Raw genomic sequence first — 22,865 nt, 5'->3', positions numbered from 1 at the left:
ACATCTGAGATGATCCTTTTCTCTCTCTCTCTCTCTCTCTCTCTCTCTCTCTCTCTCTCTCTCTCTCTCTCTCTCTCTCTCTCTCTCTCTCTCTCTTTCTGTCTGTGCGTGAGTATGTGTGTCATCGTAAAAGAAGAGCCGCGCGTGATGTCTAATAAAAGCGAGAGACGTAACGGCTATAATGCGTAATCTTGTAATGGGTTTGTTGCACACGTATCTCCGTTATTATGAGATTCATAACCGTGTCGTAAATTCGGGTCAATCAACGAGTCTCTCTACCCTACACCACTACACCCCCATTGCTACCACCCTCCGTCCCTCCTAGTCGACGTCAAGCTTAGAAAAGGCGTACCTACTATTAAACGTTAGACAAGAGGAGGGGTAAGGATTAAGAGGGTATAAGGGAAGAGGGATTTAAATCATTCGGCCAATTCATTTAATTCGAATGCATACCTAAATCCTCAAGATCGCCAATAGATAACGATCGATAGGATCGATCATCCATCGATCGATTAAATAAAAAATCGATCGAAATATTTTTTCTTCTTCTTCTTTTTTTTCTCTCTTTTCTCTCCTTTTTTTCGTTTTTTTTTTTTTTTGTTCGTTCCTTTAAAGATACAGAAAGAGAAATATGATAACGTGTGCGTACGTTGAGTAACGTAAGGAGAATGAATTTTTTGTTAGAAATAAAAATATTCAGATTGACGTTCAGAGTTACGTCGTTAAATGTAAGAATTTTGCAGGTAGGACGACGAGAAACATTTATTGGGTAAAACTTTCTACGGTATGTATCTAATTAAATTCCTACTATCTGCAATATGTGTATTATCGAGATCGAAAATTATCGCACATAGTTGAAAGCGTATGTATTATATCAGAAAAGGACGATACGTCTATGTCGCCTTTACTATTATTATTATTATTACTACTACTACTACTACTACTACTACTACTACTACTACTACTACTACTGCTACTACTACTACTACTATTCGTTCATTATTATTTAAAATAAGTGTAATAGTGATAAACAATTAATTAATAGATACTTTTGTTTTTTTTTGTCCTTTTTTTTTTTGTCTTTTTCTTTTTTCTTTTTCGTTTTTCCCTTATATATATATATATATATATACGTTTGCAGTACGATAAAGTGGACTAAATTCTTGATTACACGATTGAATTGATATATTACGTCGATTTGCGAACGAAAATCTCTACTAAACCTTTTTCCAACGAGACACATAATATTGACCTCGTAAGGGGTCATATTATTTATGTAACATTGGAAATTATGTTTGAAAATAATGAACGAATGGAAATCTTACGTGAAAACATCTATCTATCTCTTCTTTCAACGTATTCAACGATATTGGACGTTGCTCGTGACACGTTTTCTCACTGTCGCCATACTCTCAACAAGAGAGATAAAAAAGAGAATGAAAGAGAGAGAGAGAGAGAGAGAGAGAGAGAGAGAAATAGATAAATAGATAAATAGATAGATAGATAGATAGATAGTATGAAATAGCGGTAAAATCTTTTAATAAGTCGAGCAAATACGAAGTCATTGTTATTTTTACTTGTGTGGACCCATCAAGGTCCAGGAGAGTGAATGTAGACGTTATTTTTTCGAGAGTGAATAGGTATAAGGATAATCCATTAGACGCGTTGTAACCTAAAACTGAGTAAACAAGGGAGGTTCTCGGATTAAATGTAACGGACGCATATCGACTTGGGGGTCGGTCGGTTGGTTGGTCGGTCGGTTGGTTGGTCGGTCGGTCGGCCGATTGGCCGATTGGTCGGTCTTCCGCGTAATAAACGACAAAAGAATCGAATAAGACATGAAATCGATTCAACTAACAGGTGTAAGCTAAGTATAAGAATAAATGAGATAACGTGAATAAAGTAAGTACTTTAATATCGATAAATACGAAAATTTAACTCTAGAGATTATTGACAATGATGAAGAAGAAAAAAAGATAAAGGAAGAGGAGAATGAGAAAAAAAATGATTTTTGAACATTTCTTTTTTCACTTCGTAATCGTGAAAATTATTATTGTATATCATTAATCATTATTTCATACGAAAATATACGTCGAGTAGTTGAAAATTTTCTCCTTCGATTCTTTTTTCTTTTTCCTTTCTTTTTTGTTTCTTTTTCTTTCTTTTTTTTTTTTTTTTTTTTTTTTTTTTTTTTTTTTTTTTTTTTTTTCTTTCTTTCTTGTTCTTCATTTCGATGGTAGATAATCAATTGTAGGGCGTAAACCGTATAGAAACAACGGAATAAGACGAAAAAGGAGAAAAAAATCACGAACGGGATTTTCAAGAGTGTAAAAGATACATTCGTACGATTGTTACCACTTAACTAGCTAAGTGATTAGTTAGCTTAGCTAGCTAGCTAGCCCAGTTAGCCAGCAAGCTATTTTAGATTCAACTTTGCAACATTAATGCAAACAATTGTATCGACCTTATTAGTAATCGGGACAATTCCTTATTAAATAATTCAAAATATTTCATATGGTATATGGAATAGGGCTAGATACACGATCTACTTTTTTTTTTCTTTTTTCTTTTTTCTTTTTTCCTTTGCGGACTCGGAATTTTCTTGGAAAAAAAAAAAAAAAAAAAAAAACGAAAAATAAAAGATAGAAAATGAAAGAAGAAAGATCCTACGTAAAATTAGAGAAACCAAATTCAAAGCTACTTTCAACGTAATAAATAATTTTTTTTCAATATATTTTACGTAATAATTTTTCAATGTAAAATTTTTAAATTAATTATTATAAATATATACATACATATATATATATATATATATATATATATATATATATATATGTATAATTACAACTTAACCAAAAGATATCCGTATATAATGTTTAAATATTATTATTATTATTATTATTATTATTATTATTATCATGATCGTCATTATCATTATCATTATCATTATCATTATTATTATTATTACTTCAAAGATCGAACCTTCTAATGAACGAGGAAAACCGATGAATGTCATCGGATTTTCTTGATGAATGCACGTGCGCACTGCATCACTGATATTACGGAGACGATTAACATGGTTAAATCCTTTCTCATTACGAAACGAAATAACTATGACGACGCACCTATGTAATATTTATATGTACATATATATACACCTTGTACATATACCTTTATATACTTATAAAAGTACACATATATATATATATATATTACTATGTACGCATGATTAGCGAATATATATATATATATATATATATATATATATATATATATATATATATATCTTTGACGAATGCAAGCAAGAGAAAGAAACAAAAATCGTATATTAAAAAAAAAAAGAAATAAAAAAAAAGAAAAAGAGAGAGAGTAAGAAAAAAAAAAGAAGCTTAATGACGTTAAACATGGCCGATATATATCGTCCATCGTATATCGTTTCCCCCATAATTGTCACCCAATCTTCTTAACGTACGTCCCATGAAAAACATTTTACAACAATTGCATAACGAGGTCGTTTGTTTCCTTTAAGAGGGTCGAAACCCGTCAAGAGATAGATAGTAAAGCAACGCTTTCGCGAGGACTGAGATTCTCCTGGATGCCGGAGAATTGGATAATTATTCGAAATTGCTTTGATTATCCTCGAATAAAGGAAAAGCAGAGGAGAAATATAAATGGAGAGATACATACATACATACATATATACATACATATTATACATACATACATACATATATAAATATATATATTATTTCAGGATACGTTGCTTGCTTAATTTTTTTTCTTACGATCATTTTACATTTACATACACGTATGTATATATATTGTTTATTATGAGCAATGAATTTTTTTTAATTCTTTTTTCTTTTTCTTTGATCATTAGAAAAAAGAAGAAATAAACAAATAAATAAATAAATAAAAAATAAAAAAGGAGGAAAATACAAAACGTAAGATAACACAAGGCTCAAATCGTCTTAGATTATGAATCTGGGAATTCTTTTTCTTTTTTTTTTTTTTTTTTTTTTTTTTTAACGATCTATACAAACGAACGAACAAAAAATTAGCCTAGAAAGAATTAATCGAGAAGGAATAATAATTGATTTTTAAAATCAACCGGAAACTTCTTTTTCATCCAACTTGTATCAAACATTTCGGCGTTAGTTATTGATCAACTTAATATATATATATATATATACTTAATGTATCATATATATATATATATATATATATATATATATATATGATTATCCTCGATAAAAGAAAAAAAAAAAAAACATTTCAAGAAACTCGTTTCTCTTTGCACAACCGATGATCGATGATAAGATAATCTTTTATCGGTAAGCATCTCTTAAAGCTATTAGAAAGAACGAAAAGATAATCCCCCTCAAAATAGTCATTATTTTGCTCTCGATATTTTTTCAATTTATTATTATTATTATTATTACTATTACTATTATTATTATTATTATTATTACTATTACTATTACTATTATTATTATTATTATTATTATTATTATATATACTATTATTATTATTATTATTATTATTATTATTATTATTATTATTATTATTATTATTATTATTATTATTATTATTATTATTATTAAAGACACTGTTCTAAGTCATATACCTCTCCTTTCGAGATATTACACCGTATTTCGACGATGCGCGATTGAATTATTTAACAAAATTATTTTTTTTTGTTATTATGTGACAAGCAAAGATAAAAAAAAAAAAGAAAGAGATAAGTCACTTGTATCATTTATCCTTGAGAAAAATAATACTTTCGTATATGTAATTTTAAAATTAGAATTAAAAAAGAAAGAAAGAAAAAAGAAAAAAAGATCAACGATCAATATACGTCTCTTTAATATCTCGAACGATAAGATATTAGGATTACGATTTTCATACTAAAAGATCATTAAAAGAAAAAACAAAGAAAAAAAAAAAAAAAAATTTCTAAACTACCATTCTCTATGTTCGAGACTTCGTAAATCGTTTATAAAGCGAAAACGAACGTTTAATGCGTTTAACAAAGAGAAATCAAAAAGAAAGATTAGAAGGAGTAATGAGAAAGAAAATTAAAAAGAAAAAGAAAGGAAAAGAAAAAAAAAAAAAAAAAGAAAAAAAAAGACAAAATATAAAAAAAAAAGTGAAAAAATTAAAAATAAAAAAAGACGACTCTGACAATACGCGTTAATCCCCGTTCCCCCTTCTATCCTCTTCTCTATCACCATAAATCACGATAATGATTTATCCGACAATACGCTCTATAACGAATCTGTTAGTCGAATGGGTCAAATGATTAAAAAAAAAAAAAAAAAAAAAAAAAAAAAAAACGGAGAGAGAGAGAGAGAGAGAAAAAAAAAGGAGACGTTCGATCGTTCACAGCAGTGTTAGGAAAAATTTCTATTGAAATATTAATGATCGAAGACGAGATAAACGGCGATACGTAAATTTTGACAAAAATTCTCTCGTTAACGTTATATATCCTTGACGTTATATAATAACGATGAGAAAACGAAGATCTTTTTGATAACTATGAGAGAACGAACAATCATTTTTAAGCAAAATCGAAAGGAACCCGAAGTCCTTAAGCGAAAGAAAGAAAGATAATACGCGATGCATAAATGAGAATTCGTAAACGAAACGTTGCGCCTCTCTCTCTCTCTCTCTCTCTATCACTCTCTCTCTCTCTCTCTCTCTCTCTCTCTCTCTCTCTCTCTCTCTCTCTCCCTCATATTCTCTTTCATCTCCGTCTCTCTCATTCCTTCTCTGACGCTATTTAACCTCTCACAGATAGAAAGAGAGAGAGAGAGAGAGAGAGATAGATAGAGAAAGAGAGAGAGAGAGAGAGAGAGAGAACCGTCTATTGATTTTTCCAGCTCCTATTGTTTTTGGCACGGTCGCTCGCTACTAAGCATTGACTCTGGGAACGATTTTTTCTCTCTCTCTCTCTCTCTCTCTCTCTCTCTCTCTCTCTCTCTCTTTCTCTTTCTCTCTCTTTTTCTCTCTCTTGCTCTTTCTCTCTCTTCATTGGAAACGAAATTTCGATACGACGAAATAATGATTATTAGAAATGATTAATTCTTAAGAAGATTTTATATCTTTCTTCTTTCTCATTTCTTTTTGTTTTTTTTTTAATTTTTTTTTTGTCTTTTTTTCTTTTTTGTTTTTTTTTTTTTTTTTTTTTTTTTTTTTTTTTTTTTTTTTATTACTTCTTCTATTAACGATCGGCAAGAAGAAACTCTTTAGATTTTTCAAGCTGTCACAATTGGCGCGCTTCTATCGCCGCATGTGAATCACGTCTATTTCGGGAGACACCCGTTCGATGATATATATATATCTCTCTCTCTCTCTCTCTCTCTCTTTCGTTCTTGAGCTACAGTTATCCCCACTATTACATCCTACATCTCTCTCTCTCTCTCTTTCTCTTTCTCTCTTTCTTACTGATACTCACTCTCTCACGCACATGAAACATATCGGGGCTAACCTTTTGAGGTTAGCTCTCGGAAAGCTTTCGAAAAGCGCCAGGAGTAAGAGAGAAAGAGAGAACTCCGATCGAAGGACACACACACTCTCTCTCTCTCTCTCTCTCTCTCTCTCTCTCTCTCTCTCTTTCTTTCTCTCACACGAGAGAAAACTTCCGCGATAGAGAAGATACCACGAATCCGGTAAACATTATAAAAAAAAAAAAAACATTATGGCCGACATTCAATACATTAAACGACTATGTATATATATATACATATATGGTATTTCATATATATATATATATATATACATATATATATATGAAAAAAAAAAAGAGAACTTGAAACAAAATGATAGAACAAGTGTTGAAGCACGAAGCCGAAAGAAAAAAAGAAAGGAATGAAAGAAATGATGTCGGTAACTAGGACGTCGACGTCGACGTTGACGTCGCTTACGACGATTATTACGACGACGACGACGACGACGACGACGACAACGACGACGAAGATGATGACGACGATGACGATGAAGGCAGCACGCCCATTCTGCTCGAAAATCGCCGGAGCAGATCAATAGGGGATCCACTCCGGACGACGATGATATATGTATACGAACGCGCGGATGCTACAAGAAGAAGAAGAAGAAGAAGAAGAAGAAGACGAAAATGAAAGATGGAAAAAAACACCAGCGAACTTGAATTATCACTTGTATTTTTCTTAACTAACGAAGAAAGTGATATTATCTCTTACATGATAATTTACATACATGCATACATAATATATATATATATATATATATGTATGTATATATATATGCATATCTCCGTCTCTCTCTCTCTCTCTCTCTCTCTCTCTCTCTTCCCGCGTCTAACCATCTACCTCTCTCCCCCTTTACCCTAGCCCCGCCACACAACCATACTTCCCTCTCTTTCACCCTTATACCACCACCACCACCTCCTACCCCGCGTTAAAACATTTTTCCTCGCCTTCGTTCTTTTTATATCCCGCTCATTTTGTTGTCGTGATGTTGTTGCCGCTGTTGTTATTGTCATTGTTCCTGTCGGTAGTCTTTGTCGTTATCGTTATCGTTATCATTATCTCTCTCTCTCTCTCTCTCTCTCTCTCTCTATCCCTCCTTCCTGTTCTTTCGTTCTTCTTTACCATTGTTCTTGTTGTTATAATCGTACATTCGTTCGTTCGTTTTCTTTTTCTTTTTGTTTTTTTTCTGTTTTTTTTTTTCATACTCTTACTCACCGTATTATATTCTCCAAGATAGGTCGATTTTGGTCTAACCACTCGCACGGGAAAAGCCGCTGCTGCCGCCGCCACCACTGCCACCGCCGCCGCCGCCGCCGCCACCGCCACCGCCACCGCCACCACCGTCGCCGCCTCCTGACAATTTTTGGTCCACGAATCTCTTCTATGTCGTCATCGTTATCGTCGTCTTCGTCGTCGTTATCGTTGTCGTCTTTGTCGTTGTCGTTGTCGTTGTCGTCGTCGTTGTCGTTGTCGTTGTTGCATCTTCGTTATACTCGTCCTCGTCCTCGTCCTCATTCTTCTTCTCATCCTCGTCGTCATTGTCATCGTCCTCATCATCGTCCTCGTCATCGTCGTCGTCTTCGTCTTCGTCGTCGTCTTCGTCAAAAATCAATTTGTCACTTGTCGGTGGCACTACCGCACGTCCGGCACGCTCTTGCAACTCCGGCTAGCGCTCCGTATTCCGTGCGTTCCGCTCGTCCCAGGGAACTTCCCAGGGCTGGCGATATCCGTTCCAAGTTTACGGGTGCTCCTGGTGCCCCCCGCCCACCCCTTCACAAACGCCGTTCTTCTCTTTCATTAAAACACATAAAATATATAGTTAATTCTATGCACTCTCTTTTTTTCTCTACCTTATTTTTCATATATATATATATATATATATATATATATATATATATAAATGTTTTATATCTACATATATATGTATGTTGTATACGAGTATGTATGTGAGTGTGTATGTTAATTTATATATATATATATATATATATATATTTGCTTCGTTTCTTTCCACGCAAATATTCACGACGATTCGTTCACTGCTTCATTCTTTACTTTTTTAACTTTTTTTTTTTTTAATTTATTTATTTGTTTATTCGTTTATCTATTTAAGCTGATTTCTACGATATTAATAAAATTGTTGCGATTTCTTTTCTTTTTTTTTTTTTTTTTATGTCGACATTTCAAAAAATTGTCACAGATAAGACAATATATTCGAGGGTTCATCGATATATTTTCATTGTAAGCGTATCATTTGGGAAAGAATTGCTCGTTAGAGAAAAAAAAATTTTCAATCGTTCCGTTGTAATATGTAATTTCCTTCCTAACTTACTTACTTACTTACATTCGCGCTCCATGATTATTCCGCATGGCGCTGCGCGCGTTATCCACTCTCCTGCGCGTTTATGCAAATAACTAATCCAAACAAATATAGCTAAAAATAAAAAAGATATTGCGCGAGGGTTTTTACGTACATGTGTTATACATACATACAGAGAGTATACATACATACAAACATACATACATTCATACATACATACATACATATACACATATATACATACATACATATATACATATATACATACATACATACATACATATATACATACATACATACATACATACATACATACATATATACATACATACAAATATATGTACATATATACATACATACATATATATATATTTATTTATTTATTTATTTATTTATATGCGTAATCTGTTTATGAATATACGAGCGTGTATGTCGCATATTTGTCTACCTGTTAGCATTGATGTCGTGAACAAACATTTATTATATTTTCCATTTCTTCGGGCGCGACAATCGTTTTCTTCTTTCCTCCGCCCTCCACCACCGCCCTCCCCCTTTCCCCGCACAACCGCCGCCCGACTACTTCTTTTTTTATTTGAAACATGGAAATACACACGCGTCTTCTAAAAATTTTCAAGCTAATGCAATAACGTTATTGCAACGTTATCCTTCCTTCGAATATTCTTTTATTTTTTTTCTTCGCTTCGACGGAAAACTATTTGCGACTTTATTTACGCGACTATGAATGGCATGTTCACATTAAAAAAAGAAAGAAAAAAAGAAAAAAAAGAGAGAAAAGAAAAGAAAAAGATAAAGAAGAAAAAGGAAAACAAAGAAAAGAGAGAAAAAATTAATGCAATCATAATGAGAATTTTCGTTTTAATTGAAAAATCAAAATTCACATGTATTGTCGTGAATGAAAAAGAAACAGGAAAGAATGAAAGAAGGTAAAAGGAAAGAGAAAAAAAAAAGTAGAAAATAATATAACCTATAAAATAATGTAAATAATGATGATACTTTCGTTTCGATTGCAAAATTCCAAATTTCTCGTGGTATTATTGTTTATCGTTATCGAGGGGAAAAAAGAAGAAAAGAAAAGAAGAGAAAAACAAAGAAAAACAGAAAAAAAAAAAAAAAAATTACTCAAACGCGTACAAGAACGATCGTTACGTTTAACCTTATCCGTCTGAAAACTTTTCTCACGTGTTTCAAAATTGTAATAGTTTTAGTTTTCAAATGATTTGCTCGTTATCATTATAACGAATAAAACGTACGAATAAAAATGGCGATCTGATTGATTGTAATATTATTTCTTCTTCTTTTTCCTTCATCTTCTTCTTCTTTTTCTTTTTTTTCGCTTTTTTTTTTTTTTTTTTGTTTTGGTCTACCTTTTCTTATTTGGCACCTACGTTCACGAAACCTGCACGAGATGTATATAACGTATAACACTAAAATACGCATCTACGTCGAAAGTAATCTTTCCGAGTGTTCTCGATAAGACGAACGATACAGGGGTCGGTAACTCGTATCGATTTGGTATCGAATGATGTCATTTAAACCTAAGTTAACTGCGTAGAATTTAATTTTCAAACGTTACGTTACCATGCAACGAGACCCGTTACGTGCAACGTTTAACGTGAAAGAGAAAATAATTTAATGAAAAAAGGAAAAAAGTTAAAAAAAGAAAAAAAAAAAAAGAGAGAGAAAGGAACGCGAAAAAAAGGCAAAAAAGAAAATAAAAGAATATCTACCATCGTATTCCAATTCGATTTATGAGATTACGAATGTAATGTACATTTTATACAGCTGTGAATGAATTGTACGACGATTCGTTCGTATGTAAAAGTAAATATGTAGAAGGAAAAATTTTAAGGGAAAAAGATATATAAGATAAAAAAAGAAAATTTATCGAGTTTAACGATTAAGCGTAAGAAAAAGAATGAAAAAAAAAAAAAGAAAAGAAAAGAAAAGAAAAGAAAAGAAAATTATACGCGATAAATGTCATTTATAATTTCAACACTTGCAAGATTATTATATACGATAACGATAATGATTAATTGATTGAGATTAACATGGTTGTTCTTTTGGATCTTCGAATCGAATTAGAATGCGATTAAACTATTGTATAAACACGATGTCCCAGATATTCTGTAAGGAAGTGTCATAAATCGAAACTTGCACTTCTCTCTTTTGTCCGAAGATTTTCGGTGCCAGGACGACGACGACGACGACGACGACGACGACGACGACGACGACAACGACGACGACGACCAGCGGAAGTAAAATTTAAGATTGAATGTTTGCCAGAATAATGGCTTTTACGCTCTAATAAATTCTCAATAGTGTTTCGCGTTGCATTACGTTGCGTTACGTTGCATTGCATTGCGTCCGTGATTGCGTTTTACCGTGCAATGAAAAACATTTTATAGGAAAAAGCGTGTCCTACTTTACCGACTCAGATTATTACCCGGAGTATCCTTAAGATGGTGCGAGCGTCGAAGAAATGTGTTAAACGTGGAGGCGTGTTAAACGAGTCACCTCCCCTCCTCTCCATCCTCATCAACCCCATTCCACCCCATGTCGATACGTCGCAATCCATTTTCGTAATGTTTAAAAGGAAAAAAAAAAAATCTATAACATCGTTCGCGTACGTACGATAATTAAACGATATATTTTAATTAATAATAATTTCCTCTGAACGTCGAATAAGATTTAACTTATGTTGTCCTAAAAAAAAATATATATATATATAAATAATTTTAAAGAAATAAAAAAGAAGTAGTTCGTACTAAAAAAAGATTTTACGTACAAATTGAAATTTGTTTCTCAATCGTGTGCATTAGAATAAACATCGTAAAAATACAAAATTAATACTCGTATCATTTTATCTGTTTATATATATATATATATATATATATATATATATATATATATATATACTTATACATATACATATATCTATCTATCCATCTAAATTTCTTACTCTATGTATTTTCTACGACAACTTTACGACAAATAAGATCGAAGATCGGATTGTAAAAGTCCGATCGTGGTGGAAAAGTTCGTGATGTGGAAAACAGAGTCGAATTAGTTCAACGAAACGTTTTGGTTTGCTACGGACGATTAGAGGATCGTTTTGTCGAACGAACGGACGATCTAAAAGAAGTACGAATTCTTCGTTACGACTTTATCGTATTATGTATATTCCGTTATCACAGCCACTGAGATATCAATCCAACATGTCTGGTGATAAAATTTCTTCGAGAAATAATGGGAAAACTTTCCAAAGGGAGATGAAAGAGGGTGACAGGGGAAAATAAAGTTTTCGTAGACGTAGAGACTTATTTCTACGTAGATATAAATATACTTAGATATAAATGTACTAAATGTACATATGTATGTATATATGTAGATATATATGTAATTATGTGTTTGTCTGTATGTGTCCGTGTGTCTGTGTGTATGCGTATTTTCTATGTTCTACTACTTTCTATGTCGATGACGATTGTTCATCCCACAAATGGCGAACGGGACAAAAGAGAAGGAAAAGTTTTCTTCGTGGAATGAGATCGAACTTATACGCATTTCGAGAGAAAGTGAAAAAGAACGAAGAGAGAGAGAGAGAGAGAGAGAGAGAGAGAGAGAGAAAGGGAGAGAAGAGTAGTAATTGGTTCTGTATTTATTACTACGATGGAGGGAATACTTGTCTGTAAGCATTTGGTATCAAAACGTTTAGATTTTTATCTGTCGTGGAAATGATTCATACCTTTAACTTTAAATGAAAATGAAATGAGATAATAAAGAGAGAGACTGAAGAAGAAAGTGATGAAGAAAAAAGAAATAGAAATAGCAAAAAAAAGAAAAAAAAAAAATAAAAATACAAGAAGAAGAAAAAGAAGATAAATCCTTGCAACATTTTCTTTTGTCTTTTTATTTTATATTATTTTTCTTCCTTTTTTCTTTTTTTTTTTTTTGCCAAAATAATCACACCCCCTTAGCAAATTACGATCGAAACGTTAATAATTGACGATAATGAATCAATATGCTCGTTAATTTGATACCGAGTGGAACGTACCGTCAATTCGTAAATCTATTTGATCTTCTTAAAGAGAAGAAGAAAGAAAAAAAAAAAAAAGAAAAAGAAAAAGAAAAGAAAGGAAAGAAAGAAAAATTAAGATATACACTATATAAAATGTATAATTAATGAAATTAAATGATAATGAAAGAACGATAAAAAAAAAATAGGATTAAAAAAAAAAAAAGACCGAATAAACGAAAAACAAACGAACGAACGAACGAACAAACAAACAAACGAATAAATAAAAACTAAAAAAGAAACAAATAGTACACGTGATCCGTGAATTATTTTACGACGATAAAAGGAATTGATATCTCCGGAGTGCGAGACGATGGAGGGAAAAGGGAACAAAGGGTAAAAAAAAGAAACGAGAGAGACGAAAAAAAAAGGGCAAAAGGAAAAAGAAAGAAGAAGGAAATAGTAAGGAGTAAGAGAGTGCAAGAAGAAGAAGAAGAAAAAGAAGAAGAAGAAGAAGAAGGAGGAGGAGGAGGAGGAGGAAGAAGAGAAGGAGGTAGGGGTTGGTAGTAGGGGTTGGGTTGATGGTGGTGTAGAGAGATAGCAACGACTAGTATAGCGAGTAGGATTTTATGGGGAAGTTTCGAGCTCTGAAACCAGTGGCTATGTCGGCGGTCGGAGCATAAAAAAGGCAGCCGCCCCCTTCCAGTTACGATGTGTTTTGCCAAAAGCTGGGGAACGGAGCGTCGCGACGGCGCCAGGGGGTCTGGAGCCAATGCTTCCAAGCTTTCGAGGCTTCTGTCAATTCCGTCGGTGCTTTCATTCCCGGGATTCGAAGCCCGGCGAACCACCACCACCACCACCACCACCTCCACCTCCACTTCCACCTCTACCACCACCACCATCATCTTCTATCTCCCTTCTCATCTCACTCGAGAGACTGTTACATCCGACTTCTCAGCCGCCATTTTTCTTTGCGAGGGAGGTAGTCTCTCTTTCTCTCTCTCTCTCTCTCTCTCTCTCTCTCTCTCTCTCTCTCTCTTTCTCTCTTTTTTCCTATAAAATCTCTACGATTTTTATTTCCAAGTTTCTCAACTTTTTATCGTCGATACCATGTTTAGACGATAGAAACGTTTTTTTCTTTTTTTTTTTTTTTTATGTTCCTTCTTTCTTCTATTTCTTTTATTTATTTATTTGTTTATTTATTTTTTTTTTTTCGTTTTCTTTTCTTTTTCCCTGCATCAAACACCACAAATGTCAAAGATATTAAATGATATTATCTATATTACATTTATTGATTGATTGCTTGCAAGTTATATTATTCTTTCTTTTTTTTTTCTTCTCTCTCTCTCTCTCTCTCTTTTACTTTTTCTTCTTTCAAGTATAAGAAAATATCTAAAATATATATATATATATATATATATATATATATATATATATATATATATATATATATATATATATATATATATATATATAGTTTTGTATACCCTTTATTAATATCAATATTTGATTAATTAAATAAATGCAATTACGTTTCATCGAAAAAGCATATGAATATCTCTATAATATAAAATAAAATGTTCTTCGAATCTAATAAAAATTCATCCAACATTTTTCTCTATCAACAACAACAAAAACAAAAAATAATAACAATAATAATATCATTATTGTATGAAATTTCGTTCGAAGTATTTTTTCTATTTATCAAAGATGAAATCGTACGAGCGATCGTAGTAAATACAATATTTGTCATAAATAGCTGTTTGTATATTTATTTCTTTTTTTTTTTTTTTTTTTTTTTAATTAGAGACGCAAAAAAAATATTGGTGGTTGACAAATAAAATTGAAAATAAAATTCAAATAGGATCTCATCTACTATTGCTTTATAAAATGAGGACGGCAAGAATCAGATAGAAAGTTTCTCTCGTGAACTCCCACGTATATAGATATGTACATACATATATCTCTATCCCCTATTCTCGCGAAGGATGATTTATGATCGAGTTGACGTCATCTCGCGAACATACATAAATCCTCGAATACATTTCATTTCTTGAAGAGGTTTCGACCGTTCGTGACTGCAATCATCGTTCGAAGGAAACATGTCTCCTCTTTCGGAATCAGTATGGTACCATTTAATTTCTTAGAAACGAAAATAACGTTAGAGAATATTATGAAAATCTTATTGACAATAATAATTCATTATTACTTCGTCGATTTATTATTATCGTTAAATATTTATATTGATTATATTAATAAATAATTTATGAAAAAATATAATACTCCATATACACAAAAAAAAAAGAAAAAAAAATGGTATCCCATAGCTTGTTATTTATTTATGAAAAATATTATTTCTATTTGGATAGAAAATATTTCCTGGAAAATTTTATTATTCATTTATCTTTCCTTTCAATAAAATTATACGTCCCTACGATATAATAAAATTTATTTCTCTTTGATTATATTCTTTCTTCATTTCGATGCAATATAATGAACGCGTTTTTCCAAAAAAAAAAAAAAAAAAAAAAAAAAATGTAATGTAATGTATAACGTAAATCACATTTATTTATTTATTTATTTATTTATTTATTTTTTCTTTTTCTTCGTAGAAAAATGAAAGAGAAAAAAGAGAAAAAAGAAAAAAAGAAAATATTCGATACAATCGACGAATTGTTTATAAGAATGGGGATATAATAGATAACAATTCTTATTATTCGTAATACATTGACAAACTTGAATGGACAAAGATTATTCAGATGTTTCTACCTCATATAGTTTACGATTCTTCTCTCCCAACGGAAGAAAGGGAAATAGATACATCGCGTGCCCCTAAAGGGAGTACAATAGATCCAGCCCTTGCAAGAGCAGTCGAGGATGATTTGACAAATTCTCGATCGTATGCACGAAGGGAGAAAATCAAAAAGAAAGAGAAAAAAAGAAAGAGATAAAGAAAGAAAGAGAGAGAGAGAGAGAGAGATGCTGTCTCAAGACTACGTAGCAGAAAAAATTACCCGTATCTAACGCGACGCCGATGGATCGTAAATTCGTAAAGAAATTAACGAGTGAACTATTCTGATCTTTCTCCAATCGAATTATTATACGATCGTTTCGTCTGCGTTACGATGAATCGTCAAATTTATGAATTTCGAATAATTCATCGTAAAATTATAATGTCGTTAAAGACATATAAAAAAAAAAAAAAAAAGAAAAAAAAGAGCAAAAACAAAAATGAAAATTGTATATTTGCTTCGTTAATGAATTCTTTTTCATCGTTATTAATTTATTAATTATTTTTTATTTATTTGTTTAGTCTTTTTTTTTTTTTTCTTATTAGAATTATTATTACAAAAATAATTGTTTAGGTATTATCTTTTCTTGTTTTTTTTTTTTTTCTTCTTTTTTACTTATTCCTTTTTCCATGTTTTTTTACTTATTCTCTTTTTCTTTTTCTTTTTTTTTTTTTTTTCAAAGAACTACTCTAAAGATACCGACTGCTTTTCGTAAGATCATATTTTGTACTTTCTGTAGATCATCCCAGTAAACGTCGCGATCTAATTCATACGAGATTTTCTTTCTTCTTTTTTTATTTCCTTTTCCTCCTTCTCTTTTCTTTTCTTTTTTTCATTTTTTTTTTCTTTTGTCTTCTGACATTGATTCTAATCGAGAACACACCTACAGGCTACATTTTACATCGAACTTTTATGCGAGAGAAATCAAATATTAATACGATTGAGATTTTTCGCGATGTCTCGAGTCGAAACATCTTAATCCATAAATCAAAATCTAATATTCAATGTAAATTAAGTATCATCAAATGACGACATATCAAATCGTCGGATTGGAAGAGTGCTTATGGAAAGAAAAAAAATAAAAAAAATAAAAAAAAAAAAAAGAAAGAAAAGAAAAGAAAAGAAAAGAAAAAGAAGATTACAAGAAGAATAAAAAAAAAAGAAAGAAAAAGAAAAAAGAGAGAAAAGAAAACAATTCTTACGAACACGCATACGAGATAATATATTTAGTATAATATTAATTATTAATATCTAATATAGATATTAATATCTAAGTAACAATACCTAAATCCTAAATACCATAGTCACTTATTATACATATATATATATATATATATCTAGTATTTTACGTCGAAGTATCCTAACTTCCGAAATAGAAGTTTGCGCGCGTGTCCTGACGCTTTGACAAATGACACTACCAATTCCCGATTTGTTCGAGCGGATATGACGACGACGTTGAATTGTATCGTTCAATGTTAACCCTCACCCTGTCCCCCACCTCCTCCCCCTTTTCCTCCTACTCCTATTCCTCCTTCACCACCTCGTCTTCCTTTACCCTCTTTTTCTAAGCTTCGTACTGACTGCACAATAATATAAACTGGCTTTCTCTCCCCCTTTTATGTTATACTCACCATCCTCGTCGTCATCGTCGTCGTCGTCGTCGCCGTCGTCGTCGTCGTCATCGTCGCCGTCGTCGTCGTCGTCGTTGTCGTTGTCGTTTACGGTCCACCAACTTTTCAGGATTCCGTGGAATCATCCAAATACTTTCTCCCTTGTTCCATAAAAAGGAAGACTACCGGAACCGGATGCCGGATGCAAGAATGAGGGTGCAACCAGCGGGGGTGAGAGGTGGACTAGGGTGCGAGGAAGAATCAAGGAACCACCACGGGAGTCCGATTTACTCCTTAGAACGAGAACATTTATTTTCATGAAGAAAGAGGAGGAGGAGGAGGAGGAGGAGGAGGAGTGTAGAAAGGACTGCTCGAAACGATTGATTTGTCTTTTTTTTCTCTCTCTCTCTCTCTCTCTCTCTCTCTACTCCTCCCTTCTCTTCCAACCATCCACCTACCCACCTCCGTTTTCAACTTCGACGTGCTTTGTCGTTTATAAAGAGAAAGAGAGAAAGAAAATACAGAAAAAAAATTGATTTTTTTTCGCAAGAAAGACTCACGTAATTTATATTTCTATTGTTTACTTTATTGTATCTGTTACGTGTCGATATAATGACAATAAAAGTATTTTCATTAGATTAAATACGATTGATCAAGTAATTTCCAAATAAATGGATAAATGATATATAGTGATATATCATTTATAGTTATATATATATATATGTAATTTTGATGTTATGGGTAATGTATTGATTGATAATTAATTTTCTTCTTCTGTCTTTCTATTTCGCGTCTTCTTCTTCTTCTTTTTTTTCTCCCTCTCTCTCTCTCTCTTTCTCTCTTTCATTTGAAATATTCGATAATTATAATAATAGAGAAATTAAATTCAATCGGACAAATAACTTTCAATTCGTGATATATAATGTATATCATGTATTATCGAAATCTACCAAGTAATTTCTATATTAGGAACGTTGTTTTGTTATTAATTAATGATTGATATCTTTTCTTCTGTCGATTAAAAAAAAAAAAAAAAAAAAAAAAAAAAAAGAAAATTATGAATTATTTCAAACATTTAATCGGTTCTCAATACACCCATAATTATAATATCTTAATGTTTCAAATAGAACAAATTAATACAGTTGCTTCTTACTCGTGCAAAGTTGGAAAAAAAATATAAAAGAAAAAAGAGATAAAGAAAAAGAAGATTCGACGTTTCATCTTCAAATTATAATTTTATTTATCATATTTGTGATTGTCCTCCTGGGATTAATTAAATCAAGTTTTGATGGCTTGACGCGCCGAATGGCGTCCCGTGCTCGTTAAAATTACAATCTCGATTGAGCGCACGTGTCGTATACATAATTTCTCTGGTGAAATTAACTCCCTTCGAATATCCGATCGAAATCCCGATAACGACGCATCGACTAAAGCGCAAAGTGCCATAATCGCGTGCACCGTACGTATAAATGCATTGTAATAGCGGTGCAAATTATCGTTCTCGTGTTTAATAACGCGAGATTACTGACAATCGTAACTTCATATGTACATATAACATGATAGATTTATTTTTTAAATAAATTTATTATCATTGTGATTAATTCTTATTAACAAATAGTCAAGCGTATCGAAAGAAATTAAAAAAAAAAAAAAAAGAAAAGAAAAAAGATAAAGTTTATACCTTGAAAAAAATTAATTTCGAAGATTTGTACTTTCAAAGATTTCGATCTGTTCTATTAATTCGATCAATATCTTTATTAATCAATATATAGATTATAAAGTGAACGATCAATACATATGAATATTCCAATAAGTATAAATAATGAATTATTTAAAATAATATAAATATTCAAGTAATATTATAAATATTATTTATTTATAAAATTTATATTAATCATTATAAATGATTAAGTATCATTATTATTGTTGTTTATATATTACGTACAAATATACGATATTTCATTATAAAATAATATTATGAAATATTTAACAAACGTTTAAAAATACTAATACGAATATAATAAATAACAATCGAATTTTTATGATATTGTACAAAAAAAAAATAATTAAAAAAGAGAGAGAGAGAGAGAGAGAGAGAGAGAGAGAAAGAGAAAATAAAAAACGCAAGTTAGTTAAGAAGACGAGTCGCATGATTGAAGTGCATGAGAGTGGTCATATAGAGAGTAATGCGTCGAGGGTGTTAACTACAATATACGGGGTAGTTAACTACCTTCGGCATTTAAATCGCATCGAACATTTGGCCACGGTCTGCATTAGCTTGCTAGAGTGATCATGGACGTTCCTAGGGATAGAAATGTACCGGGTGTGGACGTAAGTAATGAATACGTTTCGAAAAGGGGGAAAGGAATATTAAATTACGCGTGTCCACGAGAGCATTTGGCCGTGACTATTTCTCCTTCCCGTGTGTCATCATCGTCATTGTCATCATGAAATATAGAAACGTTTGTTCGTTCCGACACATTATGGTTATTTAAAGGAATTTTTATGATCATTCAATTTAACGATAACAAATAATCCCTTCGCGATGAATTTTAACAATTTTTTTTTTTTCTTTTTTCTTTCCTACAACTACTTATAAATGATTTTTTATTTATGTAAAAGAGAACAAACGATTTTTCTTTTCACGTTGAATAGTCAGGTTAAATGTGAAAAAAAAAAGAAAAGAAATCAAAATTAATATCAACATATGGTGTTTTATAATTTTTAACTACATATTTGAAACCCATATATATACATATATATATATATATATATTTTTTTTTTTTTTTTAATATTTAAACTATCTTAGGAATGAAACTTCGACAATGAGTAGATAACATCTCATTGATAATACAAAATACAATTAACTATTAATATATCTTCAAGTAAAATATAATAGAATAATTATAGATATTTAAAAGCAAACATTGAGTAAAATAAAAAAAAAAAGGAAAATAAAATAAAATAAAAGTAAAATAAAATAAAATAAAAGAAAAAGAAACATTGAATATTTTTCATCTATCTCATCTAGTACATACTATTAGAAATTGCTAAATTCGAAAAGCTTCAAAATCTATGAAATAAATTCGAAAAATATATATATATGTATATATATATATATCAGATTTTCGAGAGACCATCGTCCAATTTGTAAGATATATGATCTGACTTAACACAGCGTAAGAATTCACCGTAGGATTCGAGCACCCCATAAATATTGGAAAACCACATAAACTGACCATTCTAAGTGGGGCTACGGCGATTCATTTTCGAATAGGATGTTGTATCGACCCTTTTCTAGATATACGAAGATAGAAATGCGTCTTCGCAAAGGACAAAAGTTACTTAACCCTCCTCTCACTATATACATATATATATATATATATATATATATATATATATATATATATATATATATATATATATATGTACCTATTCGTACGAATCATGGCTACGCCCTAATACGTAAAGAAGGGTGACTTTTATATATATATATATACTCAAGGGTTGATAGTATCCAAAGGCAGCCACCCTTGATGCGAGCAAATAGAGACCATTCTTGACGATAGATTACAGCTTAAGTGTTTGGATGCTTTATCGTTAAGTGGTTGCTTGATTCTTTTAAGCACGCACATACACATACATATACACATATATGTATATATACATGCACGTATGCACGTGCACAAGCGCGTTTCTTCCATTTCTTCTTCGTTGCAACGATTCATTCTTTCTTATTTGTTTATTAGATTTCTACATTGAGTAAATACTTATATACTATCGAACAAAAAATCAAGCAATCGAACAAACAATGTTCTAAAAGTGTTACATTCCGTTCAATTGGTTCTTAAGAAATTACTCGCAATTTTTTTACCTCTTGATCATCGATCTTATTGTTTTATCAATTTTTTTAAATTCTGTCGAATAATATCGCGACAGCTAAATCGTCCATTTTACGATTATCTATGTGCATTTCTTTCTTTTCTTCTTATTTCTTGTTTTCTTTTTCTTTTTTTTTCTCTTTTTGCAAAATAAAATATTCTTAATATTCTTACTCGTAATTACATCACCTGTGATTACGTTTTAATGATTAATAAAAAATTAATATATAAATCTTTTCTCAAAATCGGCGAAATTGATAAACGGGCTGAATTTAATTTTTTACGATGATTTTTTTAATTGTTTAAATAAATAAATTCGATTTGTAATTCGAATTGTTATTTTTTATAAGATCGATTCAAACGAAACGATATATCCAATGTAGTATTAAAATCGAACTTCGATCTTTTTCAGAAGATTAATACGCACGTATGTCTTCGTTTTATTATTCATAAAAAAAAATATATATATATATATATATATATATATATATATATATATATAATAACGAATTTGTCTTGCAATTGCATACAGATAAAAAAAAAATAATTTTATAATAATAAATAGGAAGAGTCATCGAATTCTTCTGCAAAAAAAAAAAAGAAAAAAAATGCCGTCGAATCATGTAAAAAAAAAAAAAAAAAAAAAAAAAAGCAAAGAGAAAGAAACGTAGCCTCATTAAAAGAAAGAAAAAGAAAATAAAAAAACGACTTCGAAATTTCCCCTACCGTGTATATATATAAAAAAAAAAAAAAGAAAAAAAAGGAAGAAACGAAATAGGAAAAAAAGAAAAAGGATCGGGCAAAGGAATTTGTAAAAAAAATTGTTTCCTCCAGCACAATGAATTCTTTAGATTCCCTTCACGAGATATCGGGATTTTTTTTTTTATTTATTTATTTATTTATTTATTTATTTATTTTCTTTTTTCTCGCGATAAATCGAACATCTTCGTATGTAAATAAATTACGTGATAACGAGTGATTATAATAAAAAATCAATTCTAAATAGATAATTACGTGAGTTCGTGAGATAGACAATTTGTTAATAGAAATGAAAAAGAAAGAAATTTAACAAGTGACATGAAACAATGTTTTAAGTGGATGGATGAGAAGAGAAAAAGAGAAAGACAGAGAGAGAAAGAGAGAGAGAAAGAGAGAGAGAGAGAGAGAGAGATAGGGGTAAAGGAAGTGGTAGGGAGAGGGGGATTATTCCCATTAGGGCCTATGCGACGAGAGGATAATTAATAATAATTAAAATCGAATTCAACATCTACTCTTAGGGATATCGGTCCCCTCTCACTCGAGCAAAAAACATCGTTGATCTATGTCCTCCGCGGAAAGATTACGAAACGTCATCGTCCCTGTTCCTCTTTTTTTTCTTCTTCTTCCTTTTTCTCTTTTCTTTTTTTTCTTTCTTTTTTTTGTTTTTTTTCTTGTATGATACAGAGAGATATTATATCCATGTTATGCACTTTCATCGAAGCTATTGTTCTTTATCGACGGACCTTGAAGCCAAACGGTATGGTATGACTTCCGTTTTGTTTTCGAACAATTCTCTCTTTCTCTTACTCTTTCTCTTTCTCTTTCTGTTCTTTTCTCTTCTTCTTTTCTTTTTTATCTATAAAAGATGTAAAGAAATAGCAATGTCATCTATGATTCGCTCTTTCGCATTTTTCTTTTTCCTTTCTTTTTTTTTTTTTTGTTTTGTTTTTTTTCTAAAGTAAAA

The 22,865-nt window shown here is 31.1% G+C and overlaps 1 long non-coding RNA gene across 11 annotated transcripts in view; it reads right to left on the bottom strand.

The window, feature by feature from the left end:
* LOC124950888 overlaps positions 1-22,865 on the bottom strand; it is a 51,412-nt gene that overhangs the window by 26,560 nt on the left and 1,987 nt on the right. The window contains exons 1-3 of one of the 11 annotated variants that reach the window (XR_007101457.1): positions 9,275-9,332; positions 8,851-8,940; positions 7,725-8,300 (exon numbers count right to left, since the gene is read on the bottom strand). The exons of 1 other annotated variant lie outside the window; for it this stretch is intronic. This is a non-coding gene — a long non-coding RNA (uncharacterized LOC124950888). Of the gene's footprint in view, positions 1,018-7,724; positions 8,301-8,842; positions 8,941-9,274; positions 9,388-10,211; positions 10,227-22,865 lie in introns of those variants that run through there. 9 more of the 11 variants (XR_007101458.1, XR_007101459.1, XR_007101460.1 and 6 more) reach the window with 9 other exon arrangements.

Source organism: Vespa velutina, chromosome 8 (genome assembly GCF_912470025.1).
Source record: "Vespa velutina chromosome 8, iVesVel2.1, whole genome shotgun sequence".
Taxonomy (NCBI): domain Eukaryota; kingdom Metazoa; phylum Arthropoda; class Insecta; order Hymenoptera; family Vespidae; genus Vespa; species Vespa velutina.
Note: the sequence above shows the minus strand (reverse complement) of the source record. Positions and strands in the feature narration are given on the sequence as shown.